Source organism: Malania oleifera, chromosome 1 (genome assembly GCF_029873635.1).
Source record: "Malania oleifera isolate guangnan ecotype guangnan chromosome 1, ASM2987363v1, whole genome shotgun sequence".
Lineage (NCBI taxonomy): Eukaryota > Viridiplantae > Streptophyta > Magnoliopsida > Santalales > Ximeniaceae > Malania > Malania oleifera.
In genome coordinates, this window is record NC_080417.1 from 85,911,372 (window position 1) to 85,927,863 (window position 16,492).

The window sequence follows — 16,492 nt, forward strand, 5'->3', positions numbered from 1 at the left end:
AATACTTAGATGGATGATTGTTATAACATTTAAAGATAAATTAAGGAATGAACATATTCACAGTAGGTTATGTGTAGCTCCTATAGAAGATAAGATAAAGGAGGGACAGATCAGATGGTATGACCACTTGCAACATAGGCCACATAGTGTATCAGTGAGGACACCCAGTGGGACTTGAGGTTTGGTTTTGCTGTTGTTGTTGTTGTAATAAAATGATATTAAAATGAAACCTATTTAATAACTTAAATTAAAAAAATTGGTGAACATAATGTCTTGAAAACTAACTAAACGACTCAAGTACCCAATTGATTCTCAAATTAACTGATTTATTCAAGATAATCACTTTAGATGAACCTATTCACATCATCATAACAAAAAAAATATTATTATTTAAAAATGCGAAAAATAAAAATGACTAGTAAATCATAAAAAGACTTAGTAATTATAGTACTACAAAATGTTTATTAGACATAATTTTCATAAAAAGTTAATGACTAAACACACCATAAAACAAATAAAACATAGTTCAATATTTTTTAAATTCCAATAATTTATCAAAAATAGTGTTAAAAAAATAAAATAAAATTTTAAAATGTTTTTTTTTTGTAAATTTAAATTATAAAATGAGATGTTAACTCTTATTTCTGTAAAATATGAATGTTAAATGGATAAAAAAAAAACTCAAATTTATATTAATTAGTTGACTATTGTTTTAGACAGTTCACCTGATTTTTTTTATTCAAGTTGTTGAGTAATTAAATATTGTATTCAACCAAACCCAAAAAGCAAGTCACAAATCGGCCAACCGTTTGATCCTATTAAATTTTATAATTTTATTTTATTTGTTAAAGATATATTTAATCATTTAATTTTTCTGAAATGTGTATAAAAATATTTATAACAATATAATTATTTAAATATCTTGTATGAATTATTTGTATTATTTAATTTTTTTATAATTTTTAATTTTTTAAAAATAATAATTTAATTATGTTTTCATACTTACATTAACTGATTTGTGGAGACCCGGAAACTATTATAATAAATAAAGAAAGTAGAGAAAATGGATTATTGGCTGGGAGAGGAGAAAATCGGCGATGGTTTTTTGGCGAGGATGGGAAACCTGCAACGATATTTGGGAAATTACCATAGACGGGTTAAGGGTAAGCGGTAGTTTTGGACCGATTAAAAAGAAAACCGGTGATGATTTTCTGAGAGCCATATAAAACCGTCGATGGTTTTGGCCAGGGATAGAATGTATATATATGTTTGCATGCGATTTTCTTGTTAAATTTCAAAGTTCTCTCTCTCTCTCTCTCTCTCTCTCTCTCTCTCTCTCTCTCTCTCTCTCTCTCTTTCTCTCTCTCTCTCTCTCTCTCTCTCTCTCTTCATTTTCTCGCACCAAATACCTCTTATTGATGATCCGAATCCATTTATAAGATCTGGGGTCGATTCTCTAGTAGTTTATCGGAGTGGAATTTTGATTTGAGGAGTTCAGGCACCATCCCAAAACTGAGGTAAGGATGTTATCCGGGTGTTTATGGTTGATTTATTTAATTTATTGAAGGTATGGGTTTAGGATTGTGGATGTGGATGTAATTTTGGGGCTAAACTGAGAAATTTGGATTTTGTGAAATACAAGGTTTGGGGCATACACCATAGGCGCAAGCTAAGGATCCTAGTGGGTGTGTTCTTAGGGACCCAGGTAAAAATGATAAATAGTTTATAGTTTAGGAAATTATGAATATGCGAGTTCGGGAAAGATGCGAGTATGATAATTATTTTGGATATTCAGTTGACTGACAGGGAGATATATATATATATATATATATATATATATATATATATATAATTGCAAGGTTTTGGAACCATAAATGCTGTAGGCGTGAGTTAGAAATCAGTAAACGAGTTCATTTAGCTAGGTAAGGGAAATATGCTATGCCAGTTAAATTAGAAATTTTTACCAAAAAAGTATAGTATATGTTTATGGGTTTTCAGAGTAAGAAAATATACAGTTTTACAGATTATAGTTAACGAGTCTTATTTATTTGTGTGGTATGAGAAATATTAATATAGTATAGAATTCTAATCAACTTTTACAGAAATATGATCATATAGTTTTTTTTATTTTATAGAATTATGATACACAAATTAAACAGTTTTATTTATAGAGCTATGACTATTTAGTGTTTTACAGAACTATGATTTGCACAGTTTATTCAGATATTATAGTTTATTCAGATATTATAGTTTTATTCAGATATACAGTTTTTATAGTACCATAATATACAAATTATAGAACCATGATATATAGATTTTACAGAACCATAACATACAAATAATACAGTTTATATAGATCAATTTATTATAGCGTTATGGTTAATATAGTTTTACAGAATCATGGTTAATACAGTTGTACAGAATCATGGTAAACTAGTAAGATATATAATAGTATTATATAGTATCAAACCCTGATAGGACATATCCGATTATAGAGTACGGTATCGTAACTATTACAGTATAGAGTGCAGTCACATATCTTAGATAGTGTGTGGATTTATTAGTAGTCGATTGTGCCTTGGGAGAGCTTGCAGACTCCTTGGTAGTCCGGATTGAGGCGGTCGATCTGACAGTAGATGTTTCAGTTGATTTATCCTGGTAGGCCAACCAGCGTTAAGTCCTGCCTGTAGGCCGCACAACCCTATAATGAGGGGTTAAATCATGACATATAACCATCTAGAGAAATTTTCACAGATATATATATACGCACACAGATTTATAGAATAACAGCAGATATATTTATAGTTAGTAAAAGTATGATTAAATAGAAAGTTCAGAAACAGTTGTATTTTAAGTCAAATAGGTGTGAGTTAAATTGTATTTTACTTTACATTTTATCTCAATTTCAGTTAATTATAAGTATATTGTTTATGTAAAATCAATTGTCACACACTGGTAATAGCATATTTTGTCTTATTGAGAGTTGTCTCATCTTGATTATTTAACATATTTCAAATTATCTAACTAGACGAGCAGATCAGGCTCGGAGATAGAGGAGACATTTATACTGCCCTGTCAGAAGGGTAAGTGTATGCTGGGAGATGTATTTTTATGTAAATACTAGATGATCTAGTGGTGAATACTGAAGTGATGTATATATATGTTTTGGGAAGATACTAAATTCTGGTATTGTAATTATGGTTATATTATTTTATGTTTTCCGCTGCATAGGTGTATTATTATATGAACAGGGATTCCTTGGTGCCCACTTTAGGACCGAGATGCTATAATAGGTATTACAGGGGGTATCAGAGTAATATAGTTTACAGCTAAAAAAAAAATGGTTTGAATTTTTGGGTCTTTACAATTTGGTATCAGAGCCTAGTTTGCTAGGTTTTGTAGACTCTAGTGTACAAGGGAAAACAATACCAGAATATAGGAATGGAATTTTGAGAAGGAGAGAAATCGGTATAGAACATAATTTGAGTGAGTTAATGTTGGGAAATTAAGATGAGAATTTAGGGTTCTTTTTTGTATTCTAGTAGTAGGAACTTTGGCGTAGTTCTTGTGATTTTCCTAGTGTGATGATTTTAGGAAAGCCATAGTAAACTATTGTTGGGTTGTGTTTCTAAATTGCTGGTCTGAATCTTAAATTGAGAATAAAGATGTTAGATTGATTGAGGATATGAGATTTTAGTTAGCTAAATGTATTAGTTGTATTATGAAGATAGGGTCCTCAAACCATGTTTATTTTCTTTTCAAAATGGACCCTGTGAACAGCAACATGAATGCTAGAATTAGTGGCAACATAGGGGCTTTCAGCATACGTGGTGGTGACTCTAAACAGATGCTACATAGTGCAGGCCAGTAGGTCATGGTAGGTATTGTGCAGAACTGGAGGGGACAAAACTGCCCACTAGCTGACCTGGGTAGCTCTATTGAGCAATTTACCAGTATGAATCCCCTGATTTTTACTGGAGGAGCCAATGCAATCGTTGCGAAGAAATGGATTCAAGAGATGGAGGAAATATTGGCAAGTCTCCGCTGTGTAGACAAGTAGAAGGTTTTGTATGCTGTTTTTAAAATGACTGGGGAGGCCAAGTGTTGGTGGATACCGGTGAACTTATTCGAGGAACAAAGGCCAGATTCAGCAACCTTGACTTGGAACCGTTTTAAAGAAATTTTCTATGAATGATACATTTACTCTCCCATCAGAGATGCTTAGGAGGAAGAATTTATGAATTTGAACCAGAGGAAGAGGCTTATGCCTCTTGAATTTTAGGTGGGCTCTAGCCGGGGCCCATGGAGGAGTGGTGGTCATAGCGGTGGGCAGAGGTAGGAGGATGGGAGCCATGAGGTTCAAGGCAAGCAGACCTATCCTGTTTACCTGACATATGGGAGAAAACACAGGGGAGAATGCCGAGCAGGGAGGAAGGTCTGCTACTGATGTGGTAGACTAGGTCATGTAGCACAAGTTTGTCATGCGCAGTATATTACAGCTCCCAGATAGTTTTGAGGTAATACTCAGGCGCCCCGTGGAAGCCAACAGAGGGATACAACTTCTAGAAAGGATTATGCATTGACGTCAGAAGACGCCGAGGTTGCAGGTGACGTTGTGACAGGTATTCTTATTGTTTTACTATATAAAGCTGTTGTTTTAATTTGATTCAGGTGCCACCCATTCATTTGTATCATTGGGATATGTCAAATTATCTGGGGTTGAGGCACAACTATTAGATATTGAGTTGTCAGTAGCCACGCTGACTGGATCAACAACAAGCTGTATGAGGGTACTTAAAAACTATCTAGTGGGCATTTAGGAGAAAGTATTAGCAGTCGATCTCATGGTATTAGACATGCAGGGGTTCGATGTGATATTGGGTATGGACTGGCTGGCAGCTAACTACGCTAGTATTGACTGCCATAAAAAGGAAGTGATTTTCAGACCCCCATGTGAACATGAATTTAGATTTGTGGGATCACGTGCGCGCGCCTTGCCACAGTTAGTGTCGGTTATTTAAGTGAGAAGGTTGCTTCAGGGTGGTTTCTAGGGGTATGTAGCTTATATAAAGGAGATGCCAAAGGAAGAATTGAAACAAGTTGATATTCTAGTAGTCAAAGAATTTTCAGATGTTTTTTTAGAAGAATTACCTAGTTTACCACCAGATCGAGAGATCGTTCCATGGACTTATTACTGGTGTCAGCACCAATATCTAAAGTGCTTTATAGAATGGCTCTAGCTGAACTGAAAGAATTGAAAGACTAGTTGCAGGAGTTTTTGGATAAGGGATTTATCAGACCTAGTGTGGCACCTTGGGGAGCACTAGTCCTATTTGTGAAGAAGAAAAATAGGACTATAAGGATGTGCATCGATCATAGAGAGATAAATAAAGTGACAGTCAAGAATAGATATCCTTTTCCTAGAATTGATGATTTATTTGATCAAATCCAGGGGACTCAGGTCTACTCTAAGATTAACCTTTGGTTAAGATATCATCAGGTGAAAGTTAAAGAAGAGGAAGTTTCGAAGATAGCTTTCCGAACTAGGTATGGGCACTACAAGTTCTTGGTAATGCCGTTAGGACTGACTAATGCACCAGAAGCATTTTTGGACCTAATGAATCAGGTGTTCCATCAGTTCTTGGACCAGTTTGTTATTTGAGGCTGGTATTGCAGGTATTAAGGGAAAAGAAGTTATACGCTAAATTCAAGAAATGTGAATTCTGGCTAAGGTAGGTCACTTTTCTTGGGCATGTGATTTTTAGGGATGGCATATTAGTAGATCTGAGTAAAATAGAAGCAGTGGTGAATTGGGTGAGACCGGGGAACATACAGAAGATCAGGAGTTTCCTAGGTTCGGCAGGGAACTACCAATGTTTTGTGGATGGTTTTTCCAGATTATTGGGTCCATTGACACAACTCACGAGAAAAAATGTGAGATTTGAATGGACCGACGATTGTGAGCAGAGCTTCCAAGAGTTAAAGCAATGGCTGGTCATTGCACCGGTATTATTTAGTCCATTAGGAGAGGATGAATTTATTATATATAGTGATGTGTTCTAGAAGGGACTTGGGTGTGTGTTAATGTAGCACGAGAGGGTTATTGTTTACGCTTCTCGGCAGCTTAGGGTGTATGAAAAGAACTACGTGGTACATGATTTAGAGTTAGTTGTGGTGTATGCTCCAAAGATTTGGAGGCATTACCTTTATGGTGGGAGATGTGAGATCTTCACTGACCATAAAAGTTTGAAATTTTTTTTCACCCAGAAAGAATTGAATATAAGGCAGAGAAGATGGTTGGAGTTTATTAAAGATTATGATTGTACTAGCAGTTACCACCCAAGGAAGGCAAACGTGGTGGTTGATGCTCTGAGTCAGAAATCAGTGGGAACAACATTGTCAACAGTGGAGATTTAGCATCCAATTTAGATGGATTTGGAGAGGCTCAGTGTGGAGCTAGTAGAGGATGATCACTAGGCATTTATTGCCAACCTTGTATTATAGCCTACCTTGTAGGAGAGGATTAAAGCTGCTCAAAGGAATGACGCAAAATTGGTAGAGCTGATAGATAAAATGCAGGATGGACAAGGGGAGGAGTTTAGTATTTCAGATGATGGAGCTTTGAGGTTTCGTACCAAGCTATGCATACCTGCAGATGTTGTGATTAGGAGGGCTATCCTAGAGGAGGCACACAAATCCCTTTACACAATGCATCTTGGAGGCACTAAAATATATCGGGACCTCCGAGAGTCATTCTGGTGGAGGGGCATGAAGAGGGAGATAACTGAGTTTGTAGAGCAGTGTTTGACATGCCAACGGGTAAAGGCTGAGCACCAGAGACCGGCAGGATAGTTGCAGCCACTTCACATCCCTGAGTGGAAGTGGGATCATATATCCATGGATTTCGTTACAAGATTACCACCAACATTGCATGGAAATAATGCTATTTGGGTGGTCGTTGATCAATTGATGAAGACCACTCAATTTCTCCCTATTAAAATCAACTACTCTATAAACAAATTGGAAGAGTTATACATTCAAGAGATTGTTCGACGCCATGGTGTGCCAGTAGCCATAGTTTTAGACCAAGACCCACGATTTACATCGCAATTTTAGAAGAGCTTACAGGAGGCTTTGGGGTCTCATTTATTATTTAGCATGACATTTCATTCTCAGACTGATGGGTAGACAGAGAGGGTGATCCAGATACTTGAGGATATGCTACGAGCATGTGTGCTAGATTTCGGGGGGTAGTTGGACCCAGTATATGCCGCTGGTTGAATTCACATATAATAATAGCTACTAGGCCATCATTGAGGTGGCACCTTACGAGGCATTATATGGTAGGAGGTGCCATTCTCCATTATACTAGGATGAAATGGGTGAGATGCAAGTTCTGGGACCAGAATTGCTACAGCAAGCATATGATAAAGTCTGACTCATTAGAGATAGAATCAGTGCATCTCAGAGTCAGTAGAAAAGCTATGCAGATACTTGCCATCGGAAGTTGGAGTTTGATGTGGGAGATTCGGTGTTTTTAAGAGTAGCACCGTTGAGAGGAACTATGAGGTTTGGGAAAAAGGGTAAGCTGACCCATAGGTTTATTGGCCCATTCGAGATACTTGAGAGAGTGGATTCAGTCGCCTATAGGCTAGCTTTTCCACCAGCTCTATCCAGGATTCATGACGTATTCTATGTTTCCATGTTAAGGAAATACGTCCCAGATCCCTCCCACGTAATCAGCTATGAGGAGATAAATCTTAGAGATACTTTAGCATATGAGGAAACACCTGTGCAAATTTTATATAGAAAAGAACATGAGTTGTACACCAAGAAAATTCCACTAGTAAAAGTCTTGTGGAGGAATCATGCAGTAGAGGAAGCGTTGTGGGAGCTTAAGGAGGAAATGCGACAAAGTTACCCACATCTGTTTGGTGGGGACCAGTATTAAGCAGAAAAGAAATGGTAATAATTCAGGTAAAGTATGTATAGTTTGGTTTTATTTTATGCATGGTAGGATAATGTATGTATAATTGTGTTTTGGTTTATAGGTTATAGTCGGTTTTGGGAGAATTTTAATTGGTTATTGTAATCTCCCAGAACCATATATGTAACCACGATATTCCTCCGCCATAAGTGAGGGTAATAAATAAAATAAGTAGCGAATTTTTCCTCAGATAATGGTATACGTGTATAGTTAGCAATTTTGAAGACAAAATTTTTAAAAAGAGGAGAGAATGTGGAGACCCAAAAACTATTATAATAATATAAAGAAAGTGGGAAAAATGGATTTTTGGTCAGGAGAGGAGAAAACCGGTGACGGTTTTCAGGATGGGAAATCGACGATGTTTTTGGGATATTACCGCAGATGGGTTAAGGGAAAATGGTAGTTTCAGACCAATTAAAAATAAAATCGGTGACGGTTTTCTGAGAGCCATATAAAATCGTTGACGGTTTTGGCCAGGGATAGAATGTATATATATGTTTGCATGTGATTTTCTTGTTAAATTTCAAAGTTCTCTCTCTCTCTCTCTCTCTCTCTCTCTCTCTCTCTCTCTCTCTCTCTCTTCATTTTCTCGCTCCAAATACCTTCAATTGATGATCCAACTCCATTTCTAAGATCCGGGGTCAATTCTCTACCGGTTTACTGGAGCGAAATTTTGATTTAAGGAGTTAAGACACCATCCCAAAACTGAGGTAAGGATGTTATCTGGGTGTTCATGGTTGATTTATTTAATTTATTGAAGGTATAGGTTTAGGATTGTGGATGTGAACGTAATTTTGGGGTTGAACTAAGAAATTAGGATTTTGTAAAATACAAGGTTTGGTGCATACACCACAGGTGTGGGCTAAGGATCCTAGTGGGTGCTTTCTCTGGAACCCAATTAAAAATGATAAATAGTTTATAGTTAAGAAATTATGAATATGTAAGTTCGGAAAAGATGCGAGTATGATAATTATTCTGGATATTCAATTGATGGATAGGGTATATATATTGTAACGACTCGAAAATCTATACCATTTTCTTTTTCAATTAAACTTTACTATATACTGAAACTTAATTTACTATGATACCCTTGGATTATCTACTATAACATCTCAGGCGCTAAATGAGCACTGAGGAAACCCTGTTCACTTTGCACACCTACGTAGTGGGAAAACATAAAACTGTATATCCATATTTACAATGCCAGGATTCAATAATTCCCCAAAATATACATACACAAAAACACATCTCCCAGTAACATCCACCAAAAACCCTAGAAAGCTACCCAAAAACACATCTCCCTGAAAACACTTACCCCACAACTTGGATAGTGCAACAATCCCTTTATCGGCAAGCCTGATCTGCTCATTTAATTGGATCTCCTGAAAAATGTTAAATCACTGGGATAAGACAATGGTTAGTAAGAGGAAATATGATATTACTAGTGTGTGGTGACTGAGTTCCATAAATACTATACTGATAAATTTTTGAAAATGTAAAAGCTGGTAAAACAATATACAATACAACTTGCATCTATTATAGTTTAATATACAACTGTGATATCTAAGTTTTTTACTTTTTCATACTTCTAGTATCATATTATATCTGCTGATATTCTATAAATCTCTATACATATACATAACTGTGATATTTACCCTGGAAAAATGTACGTCATGATTTAACCCCTTATGACAGGGTTCTGCGTCCATAGGCGAGACTTAACTCTGGTTGGCCTACCAAGATAAGTCAAATGTAACTCTACCAATCCTCAGGCCAGTCATTTGCAATCCCTCCAAGGCACGGTACTGGTATCTACATCATCAAATCAGCCACCTCAAACCAGTCTTCTAGGGAGCCTACAATCTTTTCAGGAACGATTGACGGAATCCTCCACACACTATCTGAGATGTGTGGTTTCACTATGACCTGTAATAGAAACAGTACCGTGCTCTGCTGATATTTGAACTGATTCATCAAGGTCTGATACTATATAATACTATTTTCTATATATATACATCTTACTGTTTCATCATGATTCTAAAATAACCATAACATCGTAAATTGTTATGAAAATACTGTAATATATGACTTTAATTGCTGTAATAACTGATTTGTAATGTTTGAACTATATAAATTGTAATATCATAGTGTTATGGCTTTAAAATTTTGGGAATCATGGTAATCTGTAAATGCTCTAAAATATCTGTTTATATATACACTGTAATTTATAATTCTGTAAAATCTGATAAAACATATTTCTGCATAAATACTGTAAATCATAGTAATATGAAAACTGTAGGATTTCTGTACTGATCTGATAATGTCTCATGCCACATAACTAAATAAAAAAATATTCCATATTATGAAAATTGTATCTTCCAATATACAAATAATTTATGTACTGGATAATAATCTGGACAAACATATAATTTACTGATAAAAATTTCAAAATTCCTAGCATAACATATTTCCCTTACCTATCTGACTAGGAGGCTTGCCTCCAATTCAACCCTCACACCCTCGGTGTACCAACGTCAAAATCCTGTAATTTATTTACACAAATTCCCAAGTAAAATACTGAATTTCTTAGAAAATCATCATACTCACATTTCTTGAATCTTCCTATTCATAATTTCCTAAACTATAATTTACTTGGGTTCCTGGAAAAAAAGCCGCTAAGGTCCTCAACCCATGCCTGCAGGGTCCCAAAAACACCCTAACCCTGAAATCATAACATCCAATTTTTACTTCACAAAATACCAGTATATTCTCATACAACACAAAATCTAGGCTCAAACTTAGTAATACTGGAAATACCAAAATAATCTACTTTCCCTGAAATTGAGATGGTGCTCACACTTCTCAAATCAACATTTTGCTCTGGTTAGGTTGTAGAGAATCTCCCCAGGATCACCGTGGTAGCTTATGATCATCAAACCGAAAGGAAACAGGCCAAAAATCTAGAGATACGATGAGAGCATCGAATTTCTAGAGAGAGAAAGGGAAATGCAACTGAATTCTCGTCAAAATATGATTTTTCGAGTAGTTATAAACGACTTAACACGTGGCTTTGTCGATGAGACACGTGGACTCATCGACGAGTCAAGGAAGGAAGTTCGTCAATGAGGACAATGAGTTCGTCGACGAAGCAGAGGGTTTGCATGTCCCCCTCTCGGTATCTCTTTGTCGAAGAGGCACTGAAAACCTCGTCCACGAACAGTATAAGGGAGTTCGTCGACAAAGCCAAGGCATTCATCCACGAACCCTGCTTTTCCTCCTTTAAATTTTCTTTCTCCTCTTTATTTAATTACCATCATTTTTTGGGTCTGTACATTCTCCTCTCCATATAAAATTTCATCCTCGAAATTTGCGGTCTATTAAACACCATCCTCTGAGAAACATTGGCTACTTATTTTATTACTTACCCTCACTTATGGCGGAGGAATACCGTGGTTACAACTAGGGTTCTAGGAGATTACATACATATATATAAAAGAAAAAAAAATCCCCCCAAACCAAAAACACTATCTATCCTATAATCTAATATACAATTCATACCTTAACTATTCTGCACTAAAATAAATAATACTGATTTTCTCTAAACTATCACCCCTAACTACTACTGATTCCCACTAAATAGCTGTGGGTACCTCTGTCGTATCTCTTCCTCTGGCTCCCACGAAGCGTCCTCTATTGTGTGATTTCTCTATAAACTTTTACTAACGGAGTTATCCTAGTGCGCAATACCTGTTATTTCCTATCTAGGATTTGCACTGGCGTCTCTTCATATGTCAGTGAATCTTTGAGCTTTATCTTTGCATAACTGATCACATGGGAAGGGTTTGGGACGTATTTCATTAACATGGAAACATGAAATACGTCATGTATTTTGGACAATGCTGGTGGTAAAGCTAGCCTGTAGAATACTGGACCCACTTTCTTTAATATCTCTAATGGGCCAATGAACCTAGGGCTCAGCTTACCCTTCCTCCTAAATCTCACAGCTCCCTTTAATGGTGCTACTCTAAAAAATACCTGATCTTCAACATTAAACTCTAATTCTCGGTGGCCTGTATCTGCGTAACTTTTCTGCCAGTTTTGAGTTGCAGTGATTCTATCTTTAATTAATCAGACTTTATCATATGCCTGCTGCACCAACTCTAGTCCCAGAACTCACCTCTCACCCATTTCATCCCAATACAAAGGTGAATGACACCTCCTACTATACAATGCCTTGTAAGGTGCCATGCTGATGTTGGTCTGATAACTGTTATTATAGGTAAACTCAACCAGCGGCATATATTGGGTCCAACTACCCCCAAAATCCAGTATGCATACTCACAGCATATCCTCAAGTATTTGTATCATTCTCTCTGTTTGCCCATCAGTCTGAGGATGATATGTCGTGCTGAATGATAAATGAGACTCCGAAGCCTCCTGCAAGCTCCTCCAAAATCGTGATGTAAAATGTGGGTCACTGTTTGAAACGATGGATATTGGAACTCCATGGGGTCGAACTATCTCCTGAATGTAGATTTCTACTAGTCTGTACATAGGGTAGCTAACTTTAATAGATAGAAAGTGGGTTGTTTTTGTCAATTAGTCAAAAATCACCCAGATAGCATTCTGACCATGCAGTGCTGACGGTATCCCATTGACAAAATCCATGGATATGTGATCCCACTTCCACTCAAGGATGTGGAGTGGCTGCAACTGCCTTGCCGGCCTCTAGTGCTCAGCCTTTATCTACTAGCACGTCAAACACTACTGCACGAATTCAGCTATCTCCTTCTTCATTCCGCTCCACCCTAAAATCTCTTAAAGATCTTGATACATTTTAGTGCTACCAGGATGAACTATGTACAAGCATCTGTGAGCCTCCTCCAATATAGTCCTCCTGATCTCAGCATCTACAGGAACATATAGTCTGGAACAGAACCTCAGGGCTCCATCCTCTAAAATATCGAACTCCTCTTCCTGTCCATCCCACACTTTCTCTATTAACTCTACCAACTTTACGTCATTCTTCTATGCAACTTTAATTTTCTTCTGCAAGGTAAGCTATACCACCAAGTTGGCAATGAATGCCTGGTGATCACCCTCTATCAGCTCCACACCTAACCTCTCAAAATCCATCTGGATAGGGTGCTGAATCTTTACTACTAACACCGTTGCTTTTGCTATTTTCCTACTCAGTGCATCAACCACCACGTTTGCTTTCCCTGGATGGTAGCTGATAGTACAATCATAATCCTTGATGAGCTCCAACCATCTTCTCTATTGCATATTCAAATCTTTCTAGGTGAAGAAATACTTTAAGCATTTATGATCAATGAAGATCTTGCATTTCCTACCATAAAGATAATGCCTCTAGATTTTCAGAGCATACACCACTACAGCTAACTCTAGATTGTGCACAGGGTAATTCTTTTCATACTCTTTAAGTTGTCTAGATGCGTAGGCGATGACTCTCCCGTACTGCATCAACTAAATAAATAAATATTCCATATTCTAAAAACTGTATCTTCTAATATACAAATAATTTACATACTGAATAATAATCTGGACAAACATATAATTTACTGATAAACATTTCAAAATTCATAGCATAGCATATTTCCCTTACCTATCTGACTGAGAGGGTTGCCTCCAATTCAACCCTCACACCCTCAGTGTACCAACCTTAAAATCCTATAATTCATATATATAAATTCCCTAGTAAAACACTGAATTTCCCAGAAAATCATCATACTCACATATCCTGAATCTGCCTATTCGTAATTTCTTAAACTATAATTTGCCTGGGTTCCTAGAAAAATAACCACTGAGGTCCTCAACCCATGCCTGCAAGGTCCCAAAAACACCCTAACCCTGAAATCATAACATCCTAATTTTACTCCACAAAACACCAGTATATTCTCATACAATGCAAAATATGGGCCCAAATAAACCTAATAATATTGGAAATACCAAAATAATCTACTTACCCTGAAATTGGGATGGTGCCCAAACTTCTCAAATCAACATTCTGCTCAGGCTAGGTTGTAGAGAATCTCCCCAAGATCACCGTGGTAGCTTCTGATTTTCGAACCGGGGAGAAATGAACCGAAATTCTAGAGAGAAGGTGAGAGCACCAAATTTTTAGAGAGAGAAAAGGAAATGTAGCTGAATTCTCGCTAAAATATGATTTTTCATGTATTTATAAATGACTTGGCATGTCGCTTCATCTATGAGACACGGCGACTCATCGACGAGTCAAGGAAGGAATGATGAGAATCAACAAGCACCATAAAAAAATTCATTGCATGTTTCTGTAGGGCCTATCATTAGAGCGAGATCTAAAAAGATCAAAGAAGCACTTCATGGGCTGATTCAAGATATTTGGGTTTATTGAAAAACAGGGCACTCCAAGCTTGCCCCAAAGAAAGATGAAGGCTTAATAAACTTAATCCAAGTTTTTGATAGAGCTAATCTTGTTTAATGGTTGTAATCTCCTTATTAATGGTGTGCTATTCAATTATGGGATTTGACTTTTTGGCTTTTTGTCTTTACATTTAATTTGTAATTTGTAAGACAACTTAGCTTTCACGGGTTTTTAGTAAGTTCTGAGAGACATTAATATGTCTAGTAAGTTGGTATAATTAATGTCCTTGTCTACCATGCTTGTGTGGGAAGTGCTAAGTATTTAATGTCCTTGTCTCCCATGCTTGTGTGGGAATTGTTAAGTGTTTAATATCCTTGTCTCCCATGCTAGCTATTCACCATCGTAAGAGCTAAATTGATCATTGAATAGAAATCAAGAAAAAAGTGAGGATTTGTTTCTTCTTTGGTTCTTTAGAGAACTTATGAACTTATCAAGGATTCTTCCTTGTGGCGTTCAAATTTTATACCTTCGGTTCATGATTAAGCTATAATCATTGGGTCGGGGTTTGTTACTTTATACTTTCGGTTCAAGTTTCATTTATAAACGTTGGGTCGGAGTTTCCTATCAAAATTTGAATTTTAGCTTTCTTGGGCAAGCATTCCAACATTGTTTGCTGGGTATTTACGCGTGTCAATTAAGGTTCGCATCAAGGAAGTTCGTCGACGAACCAGAGGGTCTGCATGTCCCCCTCTTGGAATCTCTTCGTTGACGAGGCATTAAACCTCATTGACGAACCGTATAAGGGAGTTCGTTGACGATGCCAGTGTAAATACCTGTAAATTTTAATAATTAAATAATAGAGAAGAAGGATAAATTTAAAAGAGGTAAAGCAGGGCTCGTCGACGAATGTCCTCACCTTGTCGACGAATTCCTTCTAAGATTTGTGGACGAAGTTCAGGGTTCATTGATGGAAAGATACTAATAGGGGGTTCTTTAGACCTATAGGTTCATCGACAAATTTTTTTCCTTCGTCGATGAACCACATGTCAAGACAACTATAAATACACAGAATCGGGAATTCAACGTGAAAAATCTCTCTCTTCCTTATTTTCTCTCTCTAAAATTTGGTGCTCTCTTATTCTCTCTAGATTTTTGACTCCATTTGTCCCTTGCTCGATGATCAGAAGCTACCACGGTGATCCTAGAGAGATTCTCTATAACCTAACTGGAGCAAAATGTTGATTTGGGAAGTTTGGGCACCATCCCAATTTTAGCGTAAGTAGATTATTTTGGTATTTCTAGTATTACCAGGTTTATCTGAACCCAGATTTTGTGTTATATGAGAATATACTGGTGTTTTGTGGAGTAAAATTAGGGTGTTATGATTTCAGGGTTAGGGTGTTTTTGGGATCCTGCAGGCATGGGTTGAGGACCTCAGTGGTTATTTTTCTAGGAACCCAGGTAAATTATAGTTTAGGAAGTTACAAATAGGCAGATTCAGGAAATGTGTGTATGATGATTTTCTGGGAAATTCAGTGTTTTACTAGAGAATTTGTATATATGTAATTAAAGGATTTTGAGGTTGGTACGCCGAGGGTGTGAGGGTTGAATTGGAGGCAAGCCTCCTAGTCAGATAGATAAGGAAAATATGCTATGCTAAGAATTTTTAAATGTTTATCGGTAAATTATATGTTTTTCTAGATTATTATCTAGTACAAAAATTATTTGCATATTAGAAGATACAATTTTTAGAATATGGAATATTTATTTATTTAGTTGTATGGCATGAGACATTATCAGATTAGTACAGAAATCCTACAGTTTTTAGATTACTATGATTTACAATATTTATGCAAAAATATGTTTATCCGATTTTATAGAATTACGAATTATAGCGTATATACAGACAAATATTTTATAACATTCAAAGATTACCATGATTCCCAGAATTTTAAAGTCATAACATTATGATATTACAGTTTATACAGTTCAAATATTACAGATCAATTATTACAGCTATTACAATTCAGATATTATAGTATTTTCAGAATAGTTTTCAGTGTTATGGTTATTTTGGAATCATGATGAAACAATAAGATGTATGTATAAAAAATAGTATTATACAGTATTAGACCCTAATG